General features: G+C 36.4%; 1 long non-coding RNA gene across 1 annotated transcript in view; it reads right to left on the bottom strand.

Annotated features, from left to right (window-relative positions):
• Positions 1-2,548: 2,548 nt before the first annotated feature.
• Positions 2,549-15,636, bottom strand: part of LOC141557025 (uncharacterized) — a 271,787-nt gene continuing 258,699 nt past the window's right edge. The window contains exons 2-4 of the long non-coding RNA XR_012486687.1: positions 3,740-3,804; positions 3,296-3,355; positions 2,549-2,983 (exon numbers count right to left, since the gene is read on the bottom strand). This is a non-coding gene — a long non-coding RNA (uncharacterized LOC141557025). The remainder of the gene's footprint in view (positions 2,984-3,295; positions 3,356-3,739; positions 3,805-15,636) is intronic.

The raw sequence follows: 15,636 nt of genomic DNA, 5'->3' as shown, positions 1-15,636 counted from the left end.
TTGCTTGACTTTGCATATTTGTTACAAGGATTTCCTTTCCCCCCCCCTCCAATTAAGTTGGGAATGGAGAGCAAAACAAAATAGATTTCTGTTAATTAAAAAAAAATCTTTGGTTATGGAAAAGGATGGCATTACCTAAGTATTGAGAAACCCTTTATGAGAAACTTGATAAAGACAAGGGCTTGGCCATAACATTTTTTTAATTAAAGTTTTTTATTTACAAAACATGTGCATGGGTAATTTTTTCAACAATGACCCTTGCAAAGCCTTCTGTTCCAAATTATCCTCTCCTTTCCATCATTGTCCTCCCCTAGATGGCAGGCAGTCCAATACATGTTCATATATTAAAATATAGACCATAGCAATTCAATTCATTATCTACTAATTTGTGCAGGAACTATAGAGGTAATGGAAGAACTAGCATAGATGATATCAAAGTAAACTGGCATCATTGTATTATTTACATAGAGAGCTGTCTTCAAAATCAGAAATATCTTGAATTTAAGTCTTATGCCTGATTATAAAAGGCTGTGTGACCCTAATCAATGTACTTAACTTCTCAGTACTTCAGGCAGCTCTCAGTAGTTGTATCTGATTTCCATTGTTTGAGAAAGTTCCCAAATCAATGAAATTACAGGTTCAAATATACACCAGAAGATGGAAATCATCACAAAATTTTGGCTGCCTTCTTGCTCAACACATTATTCCATACCTGAATAAAAAGTCAGAAATAGTACCAACCTTAGAAATAATGCCTAATAACCACTTATTATCATTAGGAAACATAAACAATTGTCTCTTGGGATGATTTGAGAAACTCAATATCTTACAGCCCTCTAACCCAATTTCTTTTATGAGATAGCACAATGACTGTCTAAAGTTCCAGATTAAAATATATTTTAGAATAAGGAATGTTAAGGCAAATATATACCCTCTGGGGAATCTCATTAAATTTTTTTTTATCTATACAGCACTATACAGTAAATGACCTCATCAGATATTCTCAGTCTTAGAAGAGTATTTGCACTGAAGAGCAGCTACCTGAAATTCTAGGACACAAGATATCCAGAAAGGGATAGATGTTGGTCCACCCATTCTCTGGTCTAGTCAAGGCACATTGGAACATTGTTTTCAGTTCATGGCACCATATTTTAAGAAGTACATTGGGTCATGAGGATAATGAGAGAGGCAGAGACCATGCCTTTATGAGGAATAGTTGGAGGATGTTCTATCTAGAAGAAATGAGACTTACGTATTTAAAGGCTGTCAAAGAAAAAATGGATCAGACTTGCCCTGCTTTTGCCCAGAATGTGGAACTAGGAAAAATTAAGGAGGTGGGAAATGCAGATATAGGATTCTGCTTGAAAAGAGGAAAAACTTCCTAATAACCAGAACTATCTAAAAGTAGAATGGACTGTTCCAGTAGATAGTGAGTTTGCCTTCACTGGAAATCTTCAAGTAAACTTTAATTGTCAGGGTATGTTAGATGAGATTCCTGTTTGAGTATGGATGGGGCTAGATTTTGTTTCTTCTGGTTCAATGAGGTCCTTTGTGCCTTAGAAACTTTAGGATTCACTTTAAAAATCAAGTTAAATGCATAATACTAAAATTACTGGAAAGGTAGTCAGTGAAGATGAGGTTACAACAGCTACATGTTGAGGAAATAACTAAAGAAGGTAGACACAGAGATAAACAAATATATAAGGCTTATTCTGGGAAAGGATACCTTTCAGAACTCCTATTTCTAAGAATTTTTTTTCCTGAGGCAATTGGACTTAAGTGACTTGCTCAGAGTCACATATCTAGTACTAAGTGTCTGAATTCAAATTTGAACTCGGGTCCTCCTGACTTCAGAGCTGATGCTCTATCCACTGCACCAACTGGCTGCCCCATTTCTAAGACATTTTTAAAAACCTTCAATCTAGATTTAAAGTCTCTAAGGATATTCTAAAACTTTTATTGGGAGGTAATACAGAAATGAATTCAAAATTAAAACAAAATCTTCATGCAGTGAGAAGCTACAACCATCTATCACTTCCAATTCTTTGGAGGTCAAATAAAGAAGCATGGATGACTCTTAAAGCTATTTTCAAAACCAGGTTTTCAAGTTATGTTAGCCAGCTCTTTAAAAATATTGCCAAGGCAACAATATCACATTTAAAACATTACTGATTTCAAATAATACCCTAGTTTCCCAACTCCTCTTCTTCATTGTGTAAGAATGTGAGAATGTGAGAAAGGCAAACCAACTAAGATATAAACAAAATTCTTTTCACCTATTAGCTTATTATGAAGAGTTAGAGAAAGAAAAAATTTTTAAATGCTTAATTTAAATTTAAAAAAAATTAGATGACATTAATGGTATTTTCATCATATTGTTTGTATGGACTAATCTTTAGATATGCTATTCAGTAACTTTATTTTTAAAATTTGCTATTTATAACTGTTCTATTACTTTATAATAAACTTGAATCAGAAATAAAAAAAAGAAACTTTAGGATTCTATAAAAATTAAATAAGCAATAAAAGAAATTTGGAGGAAGGAAGAAAAGGTGAATGAAGAGAAGAGGACAGAGGGGAAGTCTAAAGTTCTGGCTTCATCTGGGAGGGCAGACTAGAGTACATTGCTTCAGTGGAAGACTCCACCTGTGGTATGGCAGAAAAGACAACAAATCTGTAATCAGAGGATTGGAGTTCAGCTCTTGGTTCTATTCCTTCCTGGCTGAGACCTTAGACAAGCAATTTCCCTTCTTTAGATCTCATTTTTCTCCTTTTTAAAATTAAAGATTGGTTGGTATAGTAAATGCATCCGAAGCTTCTTTTAAGTTTTATTTTCTGGAAAGTTTTCTATTTCACAGATGTGGACATAGGCTCCCAAATAGGAAGTGATTCCCTGGATGCTACAAAATGAATCAATGACTTCTCCAGATCTCTTGATCCTTATTCAGTGCCCTTTCCCACAAGACAACACCGTCTCCAGTGGCTGAAACAGGTTCATAACAGAGAAGAGTACAACAGCTTTATAAATTATTATCTTGAAATCTCGAAGCCCTTAATAATTTTTACCCATAAGTAAAAGATTTCCTTGCCTTAACCCACACTAAAGTGGAAACCCACCTCACAATCTTGACTGAGCAAACACAATAGTGCAGAGTAACACAGATCAAATAGTGGCACCCAGAGGCCATATTTCAACTGTGTCAAATGCTCAGTGGAGCAAGTCAGCCATCAGCAGGAATTTGGATCTATTTAGGACATAGTAAGGTTTTTGTTGTCCAGGCACTTGGACCTGTACCTGTTTTGCAAACATCAGTCAGTCTCATGGACCAAACATAAGTTTCCCTCAAGTCTGGACCTGTAAATGAAAGTTAACATCATTTTTACTGTCAGACCATTGACCAGCCCAGACCAATTTAAGCAACTGGGATGTGTGGGTATGAGCTTATTTAAAGGCTGTGGTGGCAGAAGGGTGTATCAAGTGAGGTTAAAGCTAGGACATGCTACCACTTTCTGAAGGGAAAAAACCCCAAAACACAGAGAAACAAAGGGTGGAGATATTCAGAGCTAAGAGACCAATGACATAAATGTGAAAAGTAAATAAGAGGGGACACTAGGTTTTCATCCATGTAAGATTTCAGGCAAGTAGAATTTGATAACCAATCAATCAATAAACATTTATTAAACACTTAGTATTTGCCAAGTACTGGAGATACAAAATGAAAGCAAGAACCATCTTTACCTGCTCGGAACACTGAAATCCAAGGTTGCCACAGCTTCAGCTTCTAGTGGGGATTCCAGCCTACACTAGAAAGTGAGAACGTAAAACAAAATGGAAACAAAAACATCTGGGCTCATTTCTTGGTAACAGGAGAAAAGGGAACAAAGGTTACTCTCTCTACTCTCCTCACCACTCTCTTCTGGTGCCCACACTGGAAATGCCCTGTGTGGTATCTTTTTCCCATGGATTCAGCAGAATATTGGAGGACTGGTGTAAGAGTGGGAATATCAAATAAATGAACAGGAAAGTCTAGGAGTTTTAAAGAAATAGCCTGGTCACAGCCAATTGAAGAAGCATACTAATACTTGTTATATAGAAAGGCAGAGAAGCAGAGTGCTTCCATGTTAGGTGATATAGTCATTCTCCAAGAAATCCAAACTACACACAAATCAGTGTAGACAAGCTAGGTACAGAGTAGATAGATAGAAGGTAGACTTAGGTGAGGAAGCCCTACTGGCTGGCAAGGCACAGTTGAGTTAACTCACTTTGAAGGGAAGGAGCAAGCAAATCAATAATGCGTTGACGTTGACATGGAAATCTTTTTATAATTATTCCTTCCTTTCGTAAATATGTTTTAAAGTTCATTTTTAAAGAACCAGCATGACAAAGCAAAAAGAACATTATGTTAAGAGTTAGGGAACTTGATTTCTAAGCACTAGGCTCCTTCAAGTTTTCAGTATAATAGAAACACAAGACGTTATTATTACTGTGAGAGAGTATTACCGGGAGAGGGGAGGATATGAATTTTGCATACGTTTTAGTTCCTTGACTTCAAACATACAAAGCTTTTTCCTCACAATTTCCCTATAAGGTAGATAGTATGAACATTATTACCCCCATTTGAGAAAAAATCAAATTAGACTCAGAACTTTACCCCGACCATATAACTTACTAGTTAGTAACTAGTATGTAACTTAGGTGGAATGAAAATCTTGATCTCCTGGCCTGAGATCCTGTACTGGACCAATTTAGCATAGTGTATAATAGAGCTAGAAATAGGACTAGTAGTTTTATTAGTAAGGTTCCCAGATCAGGACTTTGCAGTAGCAATGATTTCAGAGCTCAAAGGATGGGACATAGAAGATGATAAAGGGAGCTGTTTCAAAAACAAAGGCTCTTCAATCTGGGAGAAAAAAACCAAAATGAGCATATGATTGATGGGTATGGGAGCATGGCCAAGTTTACCAAATGTTAGAATATGGAAGAAAATGGCAGGAAGGGAGAGAAACATCTTCCCTTTGAGTTTAAAAAATAAAAATTGATACTATTTTATGTTTATATAAACATTTTAAAAGGACTTTTTATTTATCTTTTTTTTTCATTCTTACTGTGAAAATATATAATAAGTGTTGTTACCCCTTCCTTATAATGGAAAAACTCAGGACCGGAATGATAAAATACCTTGTTGAGGTCACAGAATCAGTTAAATACCACAGGAAATATTCAAACCCAAGGTTTTTTTTGACTTTAGGTCCTGAAGTTTTTCCTCTTCACCACCGTAGCATAGAAACTCCTTACTTAAAAGGTGATTCAAATGATAAATAGGTTCCAAATAAGTCAATAGTAAATTATGAAGAGACTGTGGGTATTTTGGGAAAGGTCCTAATCTTTTTGACCTGATATTGGAAAAAATAATTTTGCCCTCTTACCAATAAGTTTTTATTAAATACCTATGTGCCAGGCACTGAACTAGGTGTTACTGCTACAAAAATGGAACAATCCCCCAATGCACCCCCTTACTAAGCCTATATTCTGCAGAGGGAGGCAGCAAACACACATGTGAGTATGTGTAAACATGTACATATAAATATAAGTGCATGGCAACATGTACACTTGTAAGTGTATAAAAAAAATATATAAATACATACATATATACATTTGAGTATGTACACAAACATACAGATAGATAGTTGATAGACAAATAGATAACTAAGAAAGAAAAAGGGAGGAAGGATTAGAGGGAAGGAGCTAGAGACAGAGACAGAGGGAGAGAGAGGCTAATTTGGGAGAGGGAAACACTAAAAACTAGGGAGGTGTTAGGATTACAAGGTGATAACTCAGGTTGTCTAAACAATTCTCTAGCTCAGAATTCACACCTTTAGTTCAAACCTTTAAAAAGAGTTTACACCTTTAGACTTCTGAAAAGGAGTTTACATATTTAAAGAAGTTTACACCTTTAAAAGGAGCAAGTTCATTGGTTGAAGTATTTCCCATAAGCCCCTGAGTTCTCACAAGCCCATTCTCTGCAAGGATAAAAGAAGGCAACATTGAATTTGATTGGGATATAGAATTTGGACAGTAGTCTGGAAGGAGAGAGTCTAGATTGGGAGAAGAACAAGACTTCTGGGGAGAACTTCAGGGAAGCTCGAGGAGATTCAGAGACAGGATTCAGGAAGAAGGGGATTCGAGATTTTACGTTAGCTCTGGCTGGAGGCTCCAGAAGCCTCCCAAGAAACCTGCTCATAGAGGAAAAGATTATACAGAAAAGAAACCTCCTCCCAGAGAAGGATTAATAACTTAGAGATGACAGGACATTACAGGGAGGGTTAGGAAAATCCTCATATAGGAGATGGCACTTCGAATAAAAATTGAGATAAGGGATTCTACCATATAGAGGTAAGAAGGGGGTGCATTTAAGGCATGGAAGTGATCGCCTGAACAACAAAAGGCTAGGAGACCAAATATGGAATGTCATGTGTGAAGAGCAGTAAAAAGGTCAATTTGACCATAAACCATAATAATAATAATTCATATTTTTATAGCACTTGGAAATTTACAAAATCATTGCCTCACAGTAGTCCTGAAACTTAAGGCAAGGACTGGTGCTCTAAATCTATTGTACAGGAACAAAAACCAAGAATTGAGCTACTTGCTGAGAATTGTGGAAGGATTGGACTCGGGAATTTTGGAAACGAGCATTTCCCCCATAATACTATATTCCTTCTCTTACATTTTCAGGAGAAAATGTTAGAGCAGTGACTTGGGCTGCTGATGACCTTACATATCTGTGGCTCTCAACAATGGCCATCTGCCTCCCCTACTTAGAAGCCAAATGTCTCTGGGCTGTAATGCCCTCCACACAGCTCTAAAATGCTAGATTTACTGCCACTAACTGAATAATGTCATAGGAATTAGAACTGGAAGGGATCTCAGAAGATTTGACTTCTCCCAAGTCTCCTAATTAGAAGGTGGTAGAAACATTAGAATCCAATTTTCTGGCTCCAAATCTAGTGTTCTTTCTATAACACTGTGTGTTCTTCTGGCAGACAGAGCATAGGATCCTTGAGTTTCAAGAGCTAGAAGGAATTATAGAGACCATCTCTGTGCTATTACTAAGCTGTCCCCACATGCCTAGCACACGTGCCACTCCTCCTCGCCTCTACCTCTTAGAATTCTTACTTTCCTGATTCTTCCAGCTGCTAATGTCAGTCCCCAAAAATTTACCTTGATTTTTTTTTGTCTCCCCCTTCAGAATGTAAGCTTCTTGTAGGCAGGATCTTGTTTTATCTTTTTATACCCAACACCAATCCTAGTCCTAATAAAGTAGATTCTTAATAAATATTTATTCATTGATCTAATCAATTCTCACATTTGATAGAAGAGGAAATTGAAGAGAGAGAAAAATTATGTGATCTGCCCAAAGTCACAGAGATAGTAAAGTTCAAGACCAGGTTTTGAGCCCTAACCCTTCAAGTTTACTTTTGGTAAGTGTTACTTACCAAAGCTATTTCTGTCAAAGCCTGATCAATTCATCCTCCCCCAACATCTCCAAGAAGTAGCTAGATATCTCTATTTAAACAGAAGGGAAAAAAAATCCCATAACTTAAATTCCTTATTATTTGGAAAAATTTAATTTAATGTTATCTGCTTCTAGTCACACCTCAGAGCTTCCTGGGAAATGCCCCAAAATACCACATTCTGTGAAAATGATGAAATCTCAATGATGTGAGGCCCCCTAATAACCTGGAGTAATGAAATCTATGTGGAGAAGTAAGGTGAGCCTGCTGGGTTTCTAATAGGATGGTTAGATTTACACATTATCCTGGTGAGAAGAACTCTGGGCCTGTTAGAGAACTTTCCATCTTCAACTTAATCACACAATCTCTGACTTTCAGAGTTGGAAAGGACTTCAGGGGGAATCTAGTCCAATCTATATGTCAATTAATCAATAAATCACCATTTGTTATCTATCCATGATGTTCTGGGTACCTTGTCAGGGGAAACAAAGAATGGAATGGTCCCTTCCCTCATGGAGCTTCTTTTCTAATTTAGGAAACAGAAACATATGAAGAATCTATATAAAGAGAATAAGTACAGAGTAATTAGGGAAGAAGGGCACTACCATCTAGGAGATCAGAAAACACTTCATGAAGAAAGGGATTATTGAACTAAGTCTTGAAAGAAGATAAGAAAGAAAGAAAGAAAGAAAGAAAGAAAGAAAGAAAGAAAGAAAGAAAGAAAGAAAGAAAGAAAGAAAGAAGAAAGAAAGAAAGAAAGAAAGAAAGAAAGAAAGAAAGAAAGAAAGAAAGAAAGAAAGGAAGGAAGGAAGGAAGGAAGGAAGGAAGGAAGGAAGGAAGGAAGGAAGGAAGGAAGGAAGGAAGGAAGGAAGGAAGAAGAAAGAAAGAAAGAAAGAAAGAAAGAAAGAAAGAAAGAAAGAAAGAAAGAAAGAAAGAAAGAAAGAAAGAAAGAAAGAAAGAAAGAAAGAAAGAAAGAAAGAAAGAAAGAAAGAAAGAAAGAAAGAAAGAAAGAAAGAAAGAAAGAGAGGAAGGGAGGAAGAGAGGGAGGGAGGGAGGGAGGGAAAGAAGGAGGGAGGGAAAGAGGGAGAAAAGGAAGAAAGAGAAAGAAAGAGAGAGGGAGAGAGGGAGGAAGGGAGGAAGAAAGGAAGGAAGGAAGGGAGGAAAGAAGGAAGGAAGGAAGGAAGGAAGGAAGGAAGGAAGGAAGGAAGGAAGGAAGGAAGGAAGGAAGGAAGGAAGGAAGGAAGGAAGGAAGGAAGGAAGGGAGCGAAGGAAGGAAGGGAGCGAAGGAGGAAGGAAGGAAGGGAGGAAGGAAGGAAGGAAGGAAGGAAGGAATCAAGGATGGAAGGAAGGAAGGAAGGAAGGAAGGAATCAAGGATGGAAGGAAGGAATTTTCTGAAGTAGAGGTAAGGGAGGCGAACAACTAGGCAAAGATTTAAACATCAAAGATGGAATGAGATCTGTAATGAACAGACAGATAGTTTGAATATTCTTTACAACATCCTTGAAAATGATTGTCTAATTATTGCACATATATGATGTATATGAAATTGCTTACCATCTTAGTGGGGTGAGAGAAAAAGGAGAGAAAAATTTGGAATTCAAAATTTTATAAAAGAAGAATGTTAAAGTTGTCTTTACATTTAAATAAGAAAAATAAAATACTAATAAAATTAAAATAAAAAAGAAAGAAAGAAAATTGTTGTCAAGCCTCTTTTTGAAGAGAGAACTAAGTACTTCTCATAACTCATTCTACTTTCACACAGCTGTGATTACTAGGGAATTTGTCTTTACCTAAATTTGTAATCAGCCTCTCTTGAAATTTCACATGTTGTTTCCATTTCTGACTTCTATATAGTCCTACTTCCACATAAAATCTCCTTAAATAATTGAAGACTGTCTTTCCTCTCTCACATCTTTCCTGACAAATACAATTTTTTATACCCATGATTAAACTTAGTGGAACTGCTCACCAAATAGAGGGACCTCATTCAAATGGACCAACCCAGGATTTGATTCAGAAGATTACTGAGGATCAAGGAATTTTTTTAACTAAAAGGGGCCCTAAGAATAATCCAGTTTAAATCTATCATTTTATAGAAAAGGAAATAGAGACCCAGAAAAGAGTAATTTGTATACTGTCACAAAAGAAATAGGCAATAACAAAGCCAGGATTTAAAGCAAGATCCATTAATAACAAATCTATTGCACTTTCCATTGAACAATGTCTTGAAGGACAGACTTCTGACCCCAGTTTTATCATTTTCCCCATTAAAAAACCCAGAATTAAGAGACTCAATTCTCAGAAGCATGAAAATAGTTAATAAGTTTGTATAAAGCACCTACCTTGTGCTAAGCATTGTGCTAAGCACTATAAATAGTCTGGAATAGGTTGAGATCAAGAAATTGTGCATTCCAAAGTCTTTAGAATGCTATAGAATATTTTTCTCAAGTAATCAGTTCTATCCTTCCCTATCTCTCTCTCTCTCTGTGTCTCCATCTCTCTCTCTCTCTCTCTCTCTCTCTCTCTCTCTCTCTCTCTCTCTCTCTCTCTCTCTCTCACATACATACTCACATTCATATTTCATTTCAGAATTGGGGCCAGAATGGGGGAAGGAATGACAGAAACAGAAGACTGAGGGCATGCTGTATAAGGATCATCTGAAGGAGATGGAAATGTCTACATTGGAGAAGAGGATTAGGGAGCAAATGATATCTTTCCTCAAGTACTTTTAGGGTCTTCTTTGGGGAGAGGAAGTAGGCTTAATCTGCTTGACCCCACTGAGCAGGATGAGGAACAAGAGGATTGGAGGAATGAAGATTCCAGCTTACTGGTAAGGGACCAGTGGAGCTGTCCAGTGGACTTTCTCAAAGGCCTGTGAGTCTTCTCCAATGCTAGAGATTGATTAAGTGTGAATATAATGGAAGAGATTACTGTTACTATACAGATTATATACTGATATATATTTTGGGGAAGATAAAATAGCTTTAGAGTGAAAAGAATCAAGTCCCAGATGAATGAGCTAACTGAGGCAAAGGCCAGATTTTAAAATAGCTTTCTGTTAGGAAAGGCCTCTCCCTATGACAGACACTAACAAGAATTCATATGCTAGTGATGAAATTAGCTGTCTACAGAAACTTTCATTAGATTTTTCCCAGGCATCTTGATATGGCAAGATAGATGCCTAGGTTTGGTTTGCTTTTTATTACTGGAATGAACCTGAGTTTTTCTTCAATATAAGGAGTTCCTGTTTTGGAATCTGCTTTCCTGGATGCATATGAGCAACTCTCCTATAACTTTACTCACAGGCAGAGTATTGTTTCCCAGAACACTTTTTAAGTAGCTTGCCCAAGGTCATATAACTAGTATTTGTCAATCATAAATTTGAATCTGGGTCTTCCTGACCCTGAGATCTGCCCTTCATCCACTATGCTGTGATACTTTGTTAAAGAGAAAAATTATTTTTCTGTCATAAATCATTTTTATAGCAATGTAAGATTGTAGACCTAGAACTGGATGGAATATCAGAGAGTATCTGGTCCTGGATTCTGATTTGACAGATGGGGAAACTGGGGCTAGTGAGTAAAAATTGGCTAAACACTTATTATGTGCAGGGCACTGTGCTAAGTGCAGAGTATCCTCTGCTTTTCAAGAGATCATGGTCAAATGGAAGAGACAAGAATTAAACAAATAAGTACACATAAGCATAGCCACACTGGCACTCATGTTTTCTATGTTCCCCCTCCTTGGTTCTGTCTACTAACATCCCAACCAAACCCCACATGTGACAGGAAACCTTCCCTAACACCTCTTATTTCCAGTGCTTTCCCTCTTTCAATTATTTTCTATTTATATCACATATGGTTTTCTTTACATATTTAATTTTGCATGCTGCCTCCCCCATTAGATTGTGAGCTTCTTGAGAGATTTTTCTCTTTTGTATCCGTGGCATTTAACACAGTGTTTGGCACAATGTAAGCACTGAATAAATATTGATTGATTAAAGCATAAATAGGAAATTGATTAAAGATAATTAGATAAATAAAGATTAAAGATAAATAGGAAATAATAGAGGAAAAACACTAAAATTAAGGGAATAAAAAAGGCTTCCTATAAAAGGTAGAATTTTAATTAGGACTTGAAGGAAGTCAGAAAACCAGGAGGCAGAGATAAGGAGGGAAAGTATTTCAGGTATGAGGGACTTGTCCAAAATCATGACCTTGTTTTTCTGTGTCCCATTTATCCCTAGTGAAATTGACTCCTAAATTTCCAATCTGCAAGTCTGAAAGATTATATCCTCCATATCTTGTACTCACAGCAAGGCATCCCAACTGGAAAGGTTCAGATAACACCTTGCTAATCTTTCCCAATATTACCATTCATGCCAATCATAGAAAAAACATTCATTAAGCAGCCCACAAAATATTTTAGTAGCTTATTATGTTTAATTAAGCTACTAAAGCTGATGTTATTCAAGTCATTATAATAGATAATTTTTGTGCCAGAGTAGATAGATATCTACATGTATGTATACAAATAGCTATCTCAGATACCCACACATATGACATATATGCATCTAATCATAGAAAAAGAGAAATAACATAGAATAATAGATAGAGAGCTGACTTTGTTTTCAAGAGGACCTTGATTCAAGTTTTTCTCTCTAAGATTCTCTTTTCTCTGTGAGAAAGTAAAGTTCTCAGATCAGTAAGACCCAGCTAGCTGGTCCACACAGTGAACCTTTTGGCTGAATCTTTTTGGAGCTAGGTCTCACTGTCCTGTCCTGACTGCCAGTAATTATGCTACTAACCACATGGTTAGAGTCCCCTAGCAGCTGGGAGGCCCTGGAAGTCAGTCTCTCTGCCCCCGTCCCATCCAAAGACCAGCTCTTCACCCAAGCCCCAATTCTCTAGCAAGCCAGGTGAGCTGACTCTTCTTTTACTGGAGAGATCATCCCAGAGTTTCTGGTTTACAAACCCTAAATCTTCATCATGCTACATGGCCACAAAGCTCTGCCAGCAGATTTTGTCTTTTCTGCATTGGTAACACACCCAAATTTTTACATTCCTTCAGGCCCCATTATTTCAATTATTCCACATACACCCTGGGAGAAATCCTTACAATGTCATGCCAGAATCCACCTCTGTTGTAGAAGAAATGTGTCTTGATATATTAATAGTGTTCATTTGTAATTTCCCAGAGCAGGTTCTTCCTTCTCCCTGCTCGGCTATACCTGTGACTGATAATTAACTTGACCAAAAGAAGTCCATTTGGCTTTAGCATGCTTGTTGAGTCATTCCAGTGCTATTTAGCCTCCACTTGCCAGCTCTTTACTCAGGCAGTTGTTTTTTTTTTTCCTTAGCCCCATTTTTTCCATCAAGTTAATTCTCTATCTATCTCAGTTTCCATGTAAAGATTAGCTTTCAGCTACACCTTACCAGCCTAGTGATCATTGAAAATTTTCTAGAAATCTTTCCCAACTTTATATTTGGAACATCCTACAAAAAGGACAGGAGAAGGAAAAGAAAAAATAATTAATAAGCATTTGTTAAGGATCTTCTACATTCGAGATACTCTGCTAGGAGGTTGGGAATATAAAAATAAAAACTAAATAACTCCTATCCTCAAGGAACTTACATTATATTAAGGATATAACACATACACATTCATTCTTTTCACAAAAAAGTCTTCTTGTACATTTCTATTTTGAGGGGAAATCACCTTTCATTTTTATAGTTAAAATGGTTCTCCTTTATGAAGCACCCTATAATCAGATTCTCTGTCATAGCTAGGGATCTCACAAATGTAATATTAGCCCTAGTTCTAATCATTAACTTCTTCCACATTGAAAAAAAAAACCTGACATCATCTGTGTGAGGATTCACCCTTTATCAACACAAATTGAGCCCCTTTTCATAAGCTCATAACATCACAGATCTCATGCTAGAATGGATTTCAAAGTCCGCTTATTTTGGAGATGAGGAAAGTGAAGCTTAGCATTGGCCCATGGTCACACATTTAATGAAGTAACAAGAATCAAAGGCAAGATTAGATCTAAAATTCTCTGACTCCAGAGTAAGTAGATTTTCCCACTATATTACACTGCTTTCCAGATTCCCATGTCCCACCAACATTTTTTACTTCCTGAGCAACCAACCATCTTAGGCAAATTATTGGCCTACATCTTCAAATATAAATCTGGCCCTCAGTTTATCCATCTGTAAAATTAATTATTTAAAAAACATATAAATTATTCAATGAATATATAAATAAATGTGTATGTAAATAGAGAAGATGGAAGATATTCTGAGAGAAAAGATATTATACATGCCACACACATTTGGTGTTTAATTGTTTCATTTGACTTTTCATGACCTAATTTGGGTTTTTTTTGGCAAAGATACTAGAATGGGTTGCCATTTCCTTCTCTAGCACATTTAATAAATGAGGAAACTGAAGCAAACAGGATTAAGCGACTTGCCCAAGATCATACAGCTAGTAAGTGTCTGGAAACAGATTTGAACTTAGGAAAATGAATCTTCTTGGCTCCAGGCCCAGCACTCTAGAATGCACTATGGCATCACCTAGCCACGCCATACACACACATATAAAATATATAATCATATATATATATATATATATATATATATATATATATATATATATATATATATATATATATATATATATATATATATATATATATACACACACACACATGGCATGTGTGCATATCTAAATACTTTCATGTACCTAACTATTTGTATATTGTTTCTTCCAGTAGAAATGTAAGCTCCTTGAAGTCAGGGACCATTTTTACTTTTTCTTTGTATATCCAGGGCTCAGAGTATTGCCAGCACATAGTAAGTGTCCAGTGAATCTTTCTTGACTTTACTGAATGGCTTGACTCTAAGTTCTCTCCTGGTTCTAAAACTGTGATTCTAGGACACACTTCAGGTCATGAGTCTCTTCAGAATTTACTTGCCTTATACTGAATTTAATCAGCTGGTACATGAAGTCTTTTCAGTTTAGCTTATTTTCTGATGACAGTCTTTGAGAATCCAAGATCACTTCCATGTCCACAGTGATGCATTCTTCCAACTAGAACTTTGGGGAAGTCATCATTAGCTACTGAAATTTAGAGATTACTAATGTTATCACAAAGAAATTGTGACTAGAAAAGAAACTGAGATCATATTGCAAATTTAAGAGAGCACTTAATTGGGCATCTTGGGATGTAGGTTCAAATCCAATTTTTGCCACTTACTAGTTTATGATTTGGGATATATTGTTTAAATTTTCTGGATTTCAGTTTCTTCATCAGTAAAATAAGTCAATCTCTAAGTGCTCTTCCACCCCCGATACTCTATAATTCAATGTTCAAAAATAAGGATTATCTTTGGAGTGTGACATAGCAGGGTGGAGACCATCTTAAGGAACCTTAGGTGTTTTCCTCAAGCACTTAATAACTGCTCAAAACATCAGTGTTGTTAAAATTTCATATTAAGATGATGGCTTGTGCTTGCACTGCTAACTTCATAGGGTTGTTGTGAGAAAGGTACTTTGAAAATCTTTTTAAAATATCCATCATTTAACAGCATAGGGAACTCTGCAAATAAGTAACCAGTCTGTGACTGAGTCCATAGGGTGTTTTCTGGACCAATGAGAAGTTAAATGAGTAGCCTCATGGCCAATGGTCCGACAACCAGTAATTTCCACATCAAGAAATGAACCCAAGTCTCCACCAGCACAGGCTCAGCTTTTTAGTCGTTGTGAGAAGCTGCCTTTGATATTAGAGGTATATAAAAGAAATATTTTTACTCTAATACATACATGGGTAAATGAGCTCATCTAAGAGGATATTACTTCTAAAACAATGCAATTTGCAACCCATATATACTTGCCAGACATAGACTGGAAATTTAATGTGAGCATTTATCCCTCAGAAATTAGTAGACCTTATAAATAAGAATTAGATTTATTGTTAATGGTTTAGTTTTAAGGAAGTGATGAAAATGTTAATGATTCAAATTAAACTTTCAAATGCGTAGTTTTCAGAGAGCTGATTGTTAAGCATTTTATCAGCATACTCCTGATGCCTTGGGATATATCTTCCAAGAGGC

Source organism: Sminthopsis crassicaudata, chromosome 2, assembly GCF_048593235.1.
Source record: "Sminthopsis crassicaudata isolate SCR6 chromosome 2, ASM4859323v1, whole genome shotgun sequence".
NCBI classification, from domain to species: Eukaryota; Metazoa; Chordata; class Mammalia; order Dasyuromorphia; family Dasyuridae; genus Sminthopsis; species Sminthopsis crassicaudata.
This window is presented reverse-complemented; position numbering and strand designations above follow the sequence as displayed.